The sequence below is a fragment of the Antedon mediterranea genome, chromosome 2 (assembly GCF_964355755.1).
Source record: "Antedon mediterranea chromosome 2, ecAntMedi1.1, whole genome shotgun sequence".
In the NCBI taxonomy this organism is placed as follows: Eukaryota; Metazoa; Echinodermata; class Crinoidea; order Comatulida; family Antedonidae; genus Antedon; species Antedon mediterranea.
In genome coordinates this window covers 15,984,308-15,997,739 of record NC_092671.1, presented here as the reverse complement: position 1 = coordinate 15,997,739, position 13,432 = coordinate 15,984,308, and positions in this window count along the sequence as shown.

The window sequence follows — 13,432 nt, the reverse complement described above, 5'->3', positions numbered from 1 at the left end:
GGAATGCATTTCCATTTACCTGGATCTGGGCTTAAGAGTCTCTTACCCAGGTTAGTTTGAGCGATTCTATCACCGAAGTGAGATCTGGCATATTCAAACCACCTTCTTCCACATTTCTAATTAATGTTGTTCGTTTTATTTTTTCTTTTTTATTACTCCAAAGGAAGTCATATAACAGTTTTTCTATTTTTGTAATTATTTCCTTAGGCACCTCAATAATACTAGCAGTATAGATAAACCTTGATATTGCTAGTGTTTTTATAATAGTAATTTTACCAAAAAAACTTAGGTTACGTCTTTTCCATAAATTTAATACATTTTCTAAGTTCTATGATTATGATACACAGGTTGGATCCGAATTAAGAGAGAGAAAAAAACGAAATGACAAGATAAGCACAGATGTTGTGCTTATCTTTTCATTTGTCATTTGTACGTATAGCTTAAGTTATAATAGCCAAAAACGCATAATTATCATGATACAATCATCGTATAGGCCTATTGGTTTGTTGATACATCGAGCAGTCGATCTGGTTATTAATCCAATATTATTAGTTTCAATTAGGGCTGTGGCCGGGTTTATGTATTAATAATGGTTCATGGCCGATGAGTTCAGTTTATCAGCAGTAGAGATCAGATGGATCACTAAAGTTGGCGTTCATTCGAGTATTGAGCCTGGAGGAAAACTTCTCAATGGTGAGAGTCAGTGGTGTTTTTTTTTTCACGCTGCTGCTTTAGCCAGCACGCGTCCTAAGAAGACAACTCATTCAGAAGCTGAAAGCAAGCAGCAGAAAGTTATTCACTTCTCATGTAACAAAAAACAATATTTATTCACGTATAAAAAGAGAAAAGAAACGTTTGATTATAACCCAAAAACCATTGTCTGTACAATTTAAGTATTTTTTTCTTTAAATTACATTTTTTCAGGTGAATAATTGTTTGGTTAACGTGAATAACTATTTAATGTGACAATAAAATGACACATTCAAACGAGCTACGTTTTTTGTAAGAAATATTTCTTGCTTATTTTAACTTTATTTATTTTTCTAGTTTTTAGTCGCGTGGACGCGACTCTATAGTTCACTATGTCGGTCGGTCGGTCGGTCTGTTGGTCTGTCTGTCGGTCTGTCGGTCTGTCTGTCGGTCCGGTATCACTATGCGATTTATCGCTTTCTGACCTTATCTTGATATCAGTTTAATCTAGCTAATAGTGTAGGCTGGTATGTCGTTTATATGAATGTCGTGTATATTTTTTGTTAAAAGCAAACTTTGACTTTATTTCATATCTTGATAATATAAGGAATGAAAAAAAATATGTTGCCATTTTTTCAAAAGACCTTTAAAGGACCAAATTCAAGATGGCCGCCAACATTCAAATAACCCTATTAAAAATCAGAATATCACCAATAATACAAATTATGAATGTGGAACAAGTCCGTTTTGATGGTATTACTGTACCCATTATACAATCCTAACTATGTAAAGCGATAATCTGTCGGCCATCTTGGATTTCAAAATGGCCGCCACTAAAAATTAAATTCTTTAAATAATATTTTTTAAATGTGTGCATAAATTGTTGTTTGTACACAATGTTCTAAAATTGTTGTCACTTCTCACAGGATTGTAAACTGTAAATATAAGGCTAAAGTTGTCAATGTCCTGTATAACAGATATATAATACCCCACTATGACTATTAAATTAAATAATCGTTCAAAGTTGAAGTTGCAAAAGTATGGAACAAATTAACAATTTATATCAAATATTCAACATCAATTACGTCTAACTAGAGGGTTAGACCTCTAGTTCGCTCGCTCCCCTCTAGGAAGTGTAAACGAAGGTTCTCGGAAGGATAATGACTCGGGTAAAAATGTTTTAGAAGGACGTTCTCCTTGTACGTTTTCTGTCGGTTACCATTATTGAAAATGCTTGACATTCGAAAAACTAAACCTACTCTGTTTCACAGTGTCTTAGATGATTAATAACATTTTAAAGTATAGTGTTTATTGTTTAATAGGGCGGAGGTGGGGAGGCAGAGTTCATTTGAGGGAAAAGCTTATTCGAGGAATTTTTTAGTTTTAATAATATCGTAACATTTATAATCAAATAAAATCCTCTAATAGATATGAAAAGTGGTAAAAAATTATAACAAATGCTTGGTAAATTATAGTTAACAGTGTAATGAATTCTATTATAAATAGTATATACAATATTGTGTGTATAATTAATGTAGATGGGCGTTTATTAGATAGTTGGGTAGGTGGGGGGGGGGGGGTGGTGTAGGCGATTATTATTCAAAGTGATGTTTTATTGGGAGGCGTTTATTCAAATAAATACCATCATAATACATTATTTCATTTAAACATCTTTTAAAACTAACTTCCGCGACAGTGTAGGCCGTTTCGGCCCAAGAAGGAAGATGTTTTTAGACTGCTTGCAATATGGGCCCTAATGGGACATAGATAGCCTACAGTAATTCCTGCCAGCTTACTCAATAAAACTCGGCTATCGGGATTTTATTTTTTAACTACTGTACCTTCACACGCGCGGTCCGATCCGAAAATAAACAAAAAACTAAAATAGCTATAGCCACTAACGACCAACTTAACTGAAACCAGGTAGTTGCAAGGTGAACCTGTGAACTCATCGTGAACCTGGAAATTACTTTGACCGCGTACAATTGAAATTGAGTTGAAAATCTACCGATGAATCAGAAATTTTGTTTAAAAACTCTTTATAATATATTCCTAAGATAGAAATATGGAACAATATCGTAATGGTAAAAACTGTTTTACATTTCGTGGTACACCTGAGATAATTCAGGTAGGTATCCAAGGCAGAAATTTGTTCCAAAGTTTTTCCATTGTGCTCGCCTATGTCAGAATTAACCATAATTTATATATAGATTCTAAATTACAAATCTCATTTCTTTTCATGAACCTGAAACTTGACAGGAGACAGGACCACAATATACAACAAGTGCATTTATAACTTATTGTGAAATCCTGTATAAATATGTTAAATAATAAATGCGTTATTGCTATGTAATTCAATGTCTGAACCTTCAGGGCCATAGTCACCAGTATGGTTGGTAAGTTTTCAACCTGTCAACTTTTGGCAGAAGCTTGAAGGAAATACAGATACACCTCTGCCTATAAATAACCTTGTAAATGAATGAACTCCTACTTCTCATCTTCTACAATCTCAACCAATTTCATTAGATATGTACCCCCTACAGACAGACCAGCATTATACACTGGGTTGATGAGTGCACATGGTTGTGGTATAAAAACTCATGTACTAGGGAAAGACAAGAATGCCTGGTGATGACTCTTGCCCAATATGAGTGGAGGTGGACAGAGCTGACATCAAAAAGCAATTAGTATGTCGACCCGGTGAACTATATGGCTTTTGGACATGTAGCATTGTGAGAATAGTGTTGAGGCAGGTGCTTTTGTTGAAACTGAACTTGTATTACCTATACAACCAGTGACACAAATCGGGACACAAATATCTTAAATGGAAAACATCTGTAAAGGACAAAACCACACTAATTCTGCTTTCTCTCTACAACTTGCTTCTACAAATGCAGACGGAGAAAGAGATTCTAAGTTAAGTATGTATATGAGAGGACATGTATGTGTGGGACTTGCTGGATTTACACCAATTGATCAGGGTCATTGAGCATGGTATCATTGGAATAACACAAATTAATGATTTCATCAGAGCTGGCAAATCTAGTTAACATTTAAAGAGAGATGATATCCCGGTTAATGAAGAATGCTGCAATTCGCACAAAGGTGTTTGTTGGCCATGGCATGATGAAATTGGACAGAAAATGTTTGAGGCATTGGTAAAAGTCTTGTAGAAGGCAAACTGTCTATATGGGATCCTAAGAAAAAGACGAATTTTGGCAAAAAAATATATATGACGGTGAATACAGGTGACAAACTTATCAAAGTAAAAGAAGACTCCTATAGAGATTATTTGCCGGTGAAATGAGGTCTTTCAGTTATTTTGCCAATTTGTTTCTGAACAAGGTTGTTGGGAACGGAGATCAGTCTGTGGAAGTTTGATGGATACAGTAGTAGAGAACGAAGGAAGGTCAACTTACTGTATCGCATTCAAGATTAGAAATATTTCATTGAAGGACTTTGGCGGAGTTAGTTGTCATTTAACTGAAGAAGTTTATGAGATGTTTTAATATGAAGAAGTATACAGTCAGTACTATAGACCTCCTGATGGTCAACATTTTGTGTTAATCACCATGTTGTTGTCATAAGCATATCATTTTGTATATTTCAATCTAATTTTATTTAACAAGTTTTAATAAGAAATTTAACCCATTTAAAAAAAAAATGTTGTTTTATTTGATTTTATGTGATTTCAATCAACGTCATAACTTGCACATGTTTTAATAAGAAATTTAATCCATTTTTAAAAAATGGCGGCCATTTTGAAATTCAAAATGTCAGAATACTAATGAATATAGGTTTATAATAATTCTTATATAGCAGAGAACCCATATGAACTTAAAATATTATTCATAATGGGTGTTACTTTGTCCAATATGGTACATTTATTGGATATTTTACGTATTGGCGGCCATCTTGAATTTGACACCCTTAAGCTTTTTTAAAAAAATGGCAACATATTTTTTTCATTACTTTACATCCTAAAGACACTAAATCAGCTGGAATTTTGCTTTTAACAAAAAAATGACACGAAATTACATAGTGGCCTACACTATAAGTCAATTTTTCACAGTATATTCCTTATGGCCAGGAATCGATGTGGTTATGTTTTCACGGTGCGCAATACAAAAATTACGCGGTCTACGCACGATTTAACGAAATCACGTTTGTAATCATATCTTCAGAACCATGAATCACAATTAAATAAAATTTGGTAATCATAAATTTCAGGGCATAAATCATCATATGGCAATACAATTACGTGCGTAGCGCATGTAACGCATGCGTACGCACGCTTAAAATTTTCAAAATTTATTTTCGATGAAATAAGAGTACATTTCAGGCAATTTTAAGCGCTCACTCACTGCTTATATCAATATACTATATTTTTTGTGTTTCTGCCCAAGTCAGCTGTGTGACTTAGGCAATTAAGGAGAGCTGACTTATGATCTGCCTAACTCACTGCTTATATCAATATACTATATTTTTTGTGTTTCTGCCTAAGTCAGCTGTGTGACTTAGGCAATTAAGGAGAGCTGACTTATGATCTGCCTAACTCACTGCTTATATCAATATACTATATTTTTTGTGTTTCTGCCTAAGTCAGCTGTGTGACTTAGGCAATTAAGGAGAGCTGACTTATGATCTGCCTAACTCACTGCTTATATCAATATACTATATTTTTTGTGTTTCTGCCTAAGTCAGATGTGTGACTTAGGCAATTAAGTAGAGCTGACTTATGATCTGCCTAACTCACTGCTTATATCTTTATACTGCCCTCTGTACATTATCTGGGTGCTTTTATATACATTTGCACATGCTCAGATGGTTTTTTTGTGTTTCTGCCAAAGTCAGCTGTGTGACTTAGGCAATTAAGGAGAGGAGACTCATGATTTTTTAAATAAAATAAGAAATACATTTTTATAGTATATTTTTTAACCCATTTGTTACAAATTCTTTCTCTTTTATTGCTACTTTCGTTTTCTAAAATCATCAGTATTAGTTTTAATCTGAAGAGCTAATGCTATTAAATTTTGTTACTTAAAGGTAGCAGTTTTTGTATATAGATGATATCGACAGCCTCATAACAAAAGTGTCTAAGTCATAATATTTGTTTTGTTTTTCTGCCTAAGTCAGCTGTGTGACTTAGGCAATTAAGGAGAGGAGACTCATGATTTTTTAAATAAAATAAGAAATACATTTTTATAGTATATTTTTTAACCCATTTGTTACAAATTCTTTCTCTTTTATTGCTACTTTCCTTTTCTAAAATCATCAGTGTTAATTTTAATCTGAAGAGCTAATGCTATTAAATTTTGTTACTTAAAGGTAGCATTTTTTGTATATAGATGATATCGAGAGCCTCATAACAAAAGTGTCTAAGTCATAATTTTTTTTTTCTGCCTGACTCACTGCTTATATCAATATACTATATTTGTTGTGTTTCTGCCCAAGTCAGCTGTGTGACTTAGGCAATTAAGGAGAGCTGACTTATGGTCTGCCTAACTCACTGCTTATATCTTTATACTGCCCTCTCTACATTATCTGAGTGCTTTTATATACATTTGCACATGCTCAGATTGTTTTTTTTTTGTGTTTCTGCCTAAGTCAGCTGTGTGACTTAGGCAATTAAGGAGAGGAGACTCATGCTTTTTTAAATAAAATAAGAAATACATTTTTATAGTATATTTTTTAACCCATTTGTTACAAATTCTTTCTCTTTTATTGCTACTTTCCTTTTCTAAAATCATCAGTGTTAATTTTAATCTGAAGAGCTGATGCTATTAAATTTTGTTACTTAAAGGTAGCATTTTTTGTATATAGATGATATCGACAGCCTAATAACAAAAGTGTCTAAGTCATAATTTTTTTTCCTGCCTAACTCACTGCTTTTATCAATATACTATATTTTTTGTGTTTCTGCCTAAGTCAGCTGTGTGACTTAGGCAATTAAGGAGAGCTGACTTATGATCTGCCTAACTCACTGCTTATATCTTTATACTGCCCTCTGTACATTATCTGAGTGCTTTTATATACATTTGCACATGCTCAGATCATTTTTGTGTGTTTTTGCCTAAGTCAGTTGTGTGATTTAGGCAATTAAGGAGAGGAGACTCATGATTTTTTAAATAAAATAAGAAATACATTTTTATAGTATATTTTTTAACCCATTTGTTACAAATTCTTTCTCTTTTATTGCTACTTTCCTTTTTTAAAATCATCAGTATTAATTTTAATCTGAAGAGCTAATGCTATTAAATTTTGTTACTTAAAGGTAGCATTTTTTGTATATAGATGATATCGACTGCCTCATAACAAAAGTGTCTAAGTCATAATTATTTTTTCTGACTAACTCACTGCTTATATCAATATACTATATATGTTGTGTTTCTGCCCAAGTCAGCTGTGTGACTTAGGCAATTAAGGAGAGCTGACTTATGATCTGCCTAACTCACTGCTTATATCAATATACTATATTTTTTGTGTTTCTGCCTTAGTCAGCTGTGTGACTTAGGCAATTAAAGAGAGGAGACTCATGATTTTTTAAATAAAATAAGAAATACATTTTTATAGCATATTTTTTAACCCATTTGTTACAAATTCTTTCTCTTTTATTGCTACTTTCCTTTTCTAAAATCATCAGTGTTAATTTTAATCTGAAGAGCTAATGCTATTAAATTTTGTTACTTAAAGGTAGCATTTTTTGTATATAGATGATATCGACAGCCTCATAACAAAAGTGTCTAAGTCATAATTTTTTTTTTCTCCCTAACTCACTGCTTTTATCAATATACTATATTTTTTGTGTTTCTGCCTAAGTCAGCTGTGTGACTTAGGCAATTAAGGAGAGCTGACTTATGATCTGCCTAACTCACTGCTTATATCTTTATACTGCCTTCTGTACATTATCTAAGTGCTTTTATATACATTTGCACATGCTCAGGTCATTTTTTTGTGTTTCTGCCTAAGTCAGCTGTGTGACTTAGGCAATTAAAGAGAGGAGACTCATGATTTTTTAAATAAAATAAGAAATACATTTTTATAGTATATTTTTAACCCATTTGTTACACATTCTTTCTCTTTTATTGCTACTTTCCTTTTCTAAAATCATCAGTGTTAATTTAAATCTGAAGAGCTGATGCTATTAAATTTTGTTACTTAAAGGTAGCATTTTTTGTATATAGATGATATCGACAGCCTCATAACAAAAGTGTCTAAGTCATAATTTTTTTTTCTGCCTAACTCACTGCTTTTATCAATATACTATATTTTTTGTGTTTCTGCCGAAGTCAGCTGTGTGATTTAGGCAATTAAGGAGAGCTGACTTATGATCTGCCTAACTCACTGCTTATATCTTTATACTGCCCTCTGTACATTATCTGAGTGCTTTTATATACATTTGCACATGCTCAGATCATTTTTGTGTGTTTCTGCCTAAGTCAGTTGTGTGACTTAGGCAATTAAGGAGAGGAGACTCATGATTTTTTAAATAAAATAAGAAATACATTTTTATAGTATATTTTTTAACCCATTTGTTACAAATTCTTTCTCTTTTATTGCTACTTTCCTTTTTTAAAATCATCAGTATTAATTTTAATCTGAAGAGCTAATGCTATTAAATTTTGTTACTTAAAGGTAGCATTTTTTGTATATAGATGATATCGACAGCCTCAGAACAAAAGTGTCTAAGTCATAATTTTTTTTTCTGCCTAACTCACTGCCTATATCAATATACTATATATGTTGTGTTTCTGCCCAATTCAGCTGTGTGACTTAGGCAATTAAGGAGAGCTGACTTATGATCTGCCTAACTCACTGCTTATATCAATATACTATATTTGTTGTGTTTCTGCCTAAGTCAGCTGTGTGACTTAGGCAATTAAGGAGAGCTGACTTATGGTCTGCCTAACTCACTGCTTATATCTTTATACTGCCCTCTCTACATTATCTGAGTGCTTTTATATACATTTGCACATGCTCAGATCGTTTTTTTTTTTGTGTTTCTGCCTAAGTCAGCTGTGTGACTTAGGCAATTAAGGAGAGGAGACTCATGCTTTTTGAAATAAAATAAGAAATACATTTTTATAGTATATTTTTTAACCCATTTGTTACAAATTCTTTCTCTTTTATTGCTACTTTCCTTTTCTAAAATCATCAGTGTTAATTTTAATCTGAAGAGCTGATGCTATTAAATTTTGTTACTTAAAGGTAGCATTTTTTGTATATAGATGATATCGACAGCCTAATAACAAAAGTGTCTAAGTCATAATTTTTTTTCCTGCCTAACTCACTGCTTTTATCAATATACTATATTTTTTGTGTTTCTGCCTAAGTCAGCTATGTGACTTAGGCAATTAAGGAGAGCTGACTTATGATCTGCCTAACTCACTGCTTATATCTTTATACTGCCCTCTGTACATTATCTGAGTGCTTTTATATACATTTGCACATGCTCAGATCATTTTTGTGTGTTTCTGCCTAAGTCAGTTGTGTGATTTAGGCAATTAAGGAGAGGAGACTCATGATTTTTTAAATAAAATAAGAAATACATTTTTATAGTATATTTTTTAACCCATTTGTTACAAATTCTTTCTCTTTTATTGCTACTTTCCTTTTTTAAAATCATCAGTATTAATTTTAATCTGAAGAGCTAATGCTATTAAATTTTGTTACTTAAAGGTAGCATTTTTTGTATATAGATGATATCGACAGCCTCATAACAAAAGTGTCTAAGTCATAATTTTTTTTTCTGACTAACTCACTGCTTATATCAATATACTATATATGTTGTGTTTCTGCCCAAGTCAGCTGTGTGACTTAGGCAATTAAGGAGAGCTGACTTATGATCTGCCTAACTCACTGCTTATATCAATATACTATATTTTTTGTGTTTCTGCCTTAGTCAGCTGTGTGACTTAGGCAATTAAGGAGAGCTGACTTATGATCTGCCTAACTCACTGCTTATATCTTTATACTGCCCTCTCTACATTATCTGAGTGCTTTTATATACATTTGCACATGCTCAGATCGTTTTTTTGTGTTTCTGCCTAAATCAGCTGTGTGACTTAGGCAATTAAGGAGAGGAGACTCATGATTTTTTAAATAAAATAAGAAATACATTTTTATAGCATATTTTTTAACCCATTTGTTACAAATTCTTTCTCTTTTATTGCTACTTTCCTTTTCTAAAATCATCAGTGTTAATTTTAATCTGAAGAGCTAATGCTATTAAATTTTGTTACTTAAAGGTAGCATTTTTTGTATATAGATGATATCGACAGCCTCAGAACAAAAGTGTCTAAGTCATAATTTTTTTTTCTGCCTAACTCACTGCCTATATCAATATACTATATATGTTGTGTTTCTGCCCAATTCAGCTGTGTGACTTAGGCAATTAAGGAGAGCTGACTTATGATCTGCCTAACTCACTGCTTATATCAATATACTATATTTTTTGTGTTTCTGCCTTAGTCAGCTGTGTGACTTAGGCAATTAAGGAGAGCTGACTTATGATCTGCCTAACTCACTGCTTATATCTTTATACTGCCCTCTCTACATTATCTGAGTGCTTTTATATACATTTGCACATGCTCAGATCGTTTTTTTGTGTTTCTGCCTAAATCAGCTGTGTGACTTAGGCAATTAAGGAGAGGAGACTCATGATTTTTTAAATAAAATAAGAAATACATTTTTATAGCATATTTTTTAACCCATTTGTTACAAATTCTTTCTCTTTTATTGCTACTTTCCTTTTCTAAAATCATCAGTGTTAATTTTAATCTGAAGAGCTAATGCTATTAAATTTTGTTACTTAAAGGTAGCATTTTTTGTATATAGATGATATCGACAGCCTCAGAACAAAAGTGTCTAAGTCATAATTTTTTTTTCTGCCTAACTCACTGCCTATATCAATATACTATATATGTTGTGTTTCTGCCCAATTCAGCTGTGTGACTTAGGCAATTAAGGAGAGCTGACTTATGATCTGCCTAACTCACTGCTTATATCAATATACTATATTTGTTGTGTTTCTGCCTAAGTCAGCTGTGTGACTTAGGCAATTAAGGAGAGCTGACTTATGGTCTGCCTAACTCACTGCTTATATCTTTATACTGCCCTCTCTACATTATCTGAGTGCTTTTATATACATTTGCACATGCTCAGATCGTTTTTTTTTTGTTTCTGCCTAAGTCAGCTGTGTGACTTAGGCAATTAAGGAGAGGAGACTCATGCTTTTTTAAATAAAATAAGAAATACATTTTTATAGTATATTTTTTAACCCATTTGTTACAAATTCTTTCTCTTTTATTGCTACTTTCCTTTTCTAAAATCATCAGTGTTAATTTTAATCTGAAGAGCTGATGCTATTAAATTTTGTTACTTAAAGGTAGCATTTTTTGTATATAGATGATATCGACAGCCTAATAACAAAAGTGTCTAAGTCATAATTTTTTTTCCTGCCTAACTCACTGCTTTTATCAATATACTATATTTTTTGTGTTTCTGCCTAAGTCAGCTATGTGACTTAGGCAATTAAGGAGAGCTGACTTATGATCTGCCTAACTCACTGCTTATATCTTTATACTGCCCTCTGTACATTATCTGAGTGCTTTTATATACATTTGCACATGCTCAGATCATTTTTGTGTGTTTCTGCCTAAGTCAGTTGTGTGATTTAGGCAATTAAGGAGAGGAGACTCATGATTTTTTAAATAAAATAAGAAATACATTTTTATAGTATATTTTTTAACCCATTTGTTACAAATTCTTTCTCTTTTATTGCTACTTTCCTTTTTTAAAATCATCAGTATTAATTTTAATCTGAAGAGCTAATGCTATTAAATTTTGTTACTTAAAGGTAGCATTTTTTGTATATAGATGATATCGACAGCCTCATAACAAAAGTGTCTAAGTCATAATTTTTTTTTCTGACTAACTCACTGCTTATATCAATATACTATATATGTTGTGTTTCTGCCCAAGTCAGCTGTGTGACTTAGGCAATTAAGGAGAGCTGACTTATGATCTGCCTAACTCACTGCTTATATCAATATACTATATTTTTTGTGTTTCTGCCTTAGTCAGCTGTGTGACTTAGGCAATTAAGGAGAGCTGACTTATGATCTGCCTAACTCACTGCTTATACCTTTATACTGCCCTCTCTACATTATCTGAGTGCTTTTATATACATTTGCACATGCTCAGATCGTTTTTTTGTGTTTCTGCCTAAATCAGCTGTGTGACTTAGGCAATTAAGGAGAGGAGACTCATGATTTTTTAAATAAAATAAGAAATACATTTTTATAGCATATTTTTTAACCCATTTGTTACAAATTCTTTCTCTTTTATTGCTACTTTCCTTTTCTAAAATCATCAGTGTTAATTTTAATCTGAAGAGCTAATGCTATTAAATTTTGTTACTTAAAGGTAGCATTTTTTGTATATAGATGATATCGACAGCCTCAGAACAAAAGTGTCTAAGTCATAATTTTTTTTTCTGCCTAACTCACTGCCTATATCAATATACTATATATGTTGTGTTTCTGCCCAATTCAGCTGTGTGACTTAGGCAATTAAGGAGAGCTGACTTATGATCTGCCTAACTCACTGCTTATATCAATATACTATATTTGTTGTGTTTCTGCCTAAGTCAGCTGTGTGACTTAGGCAATTAAGGAGAGCTGACTTATGGTCTGCCTAACTCACTGCTTATATCTTTATACTGCCCTCTCTACATTATCTGAGTGCTTTTATATACATTTGCACATGCTCAGATCGTTTTTTTTTTGTTTCTGCCTAAGTCAGCTGTGTGACTTAGGCAATTAAGGAGAGGAGACTCATGCTTTTTTAAATAAAATAAGAAATACATTTTTATAGTATATTTTTTAACCCATTTGTTACAAATTCTTTCTCTTTTATTGCTACTTTCCTTTTCTAAAATCATCAGTGTTAATTTTAATCTGAAGAGCTGATGCTATTAAATTTTGTTACTTAAAGGTAGCATTTTTTGTATATAGATGATATCGACAGCCTAATAACAAAAGTGTCTAAGTCATAATTTTTTTTCCTGCCTAACTCACTGCTTTTATCAATATACTATATTTTTTGTGTTTCTGCCTAAGTCAGCTATGTGACTTAGGCAATTAAGGAGAGCTGACTTATGATCTGCCTAACTCACTGCTTATATCTTTATACTGCCCTCTGTACATTATCTGAGTGCTTTTATATACATTTGCACATGCTCAGATCATTTTTGTGTGTTTCTGCCTAAGTCAGTTGTGTGATTTAGGCAATTAAGGAGAGGAGACTCATGATTTTTTAAATAAAATAAGAAATACATTTTTATAGTATATTTTTTAACCCATTTGTTACAAATTCTTTCTCTTTTATTGCTACTTTCCTTTTTTAAAATCATCAGTATTAATTTTAATCTGAAGAGCTAATGCTATTAAATTTTGTTACTTAAAGGTAGCATTTTTTGTATATAGATGATATCGACAGCCTCATAACAAAAGTGTCTAAGTCATAATTTTTTTTTCTGACTAACTCACTGCTTATATCAATATACTATATATGTTGTGTTTCTGCCCAAGTCAGCTGTGTGACTTAGGCAATTAAGGAGAGCTGACTTATGATCTGCCTAACTCACTGCTTATATCAATATACTATATTTTTTGTGTTTCTGCCTTAGTCAGCTGTGTGACTTAGGCAATTAAGGAGAGCTGACTTATGATCTGCCTAA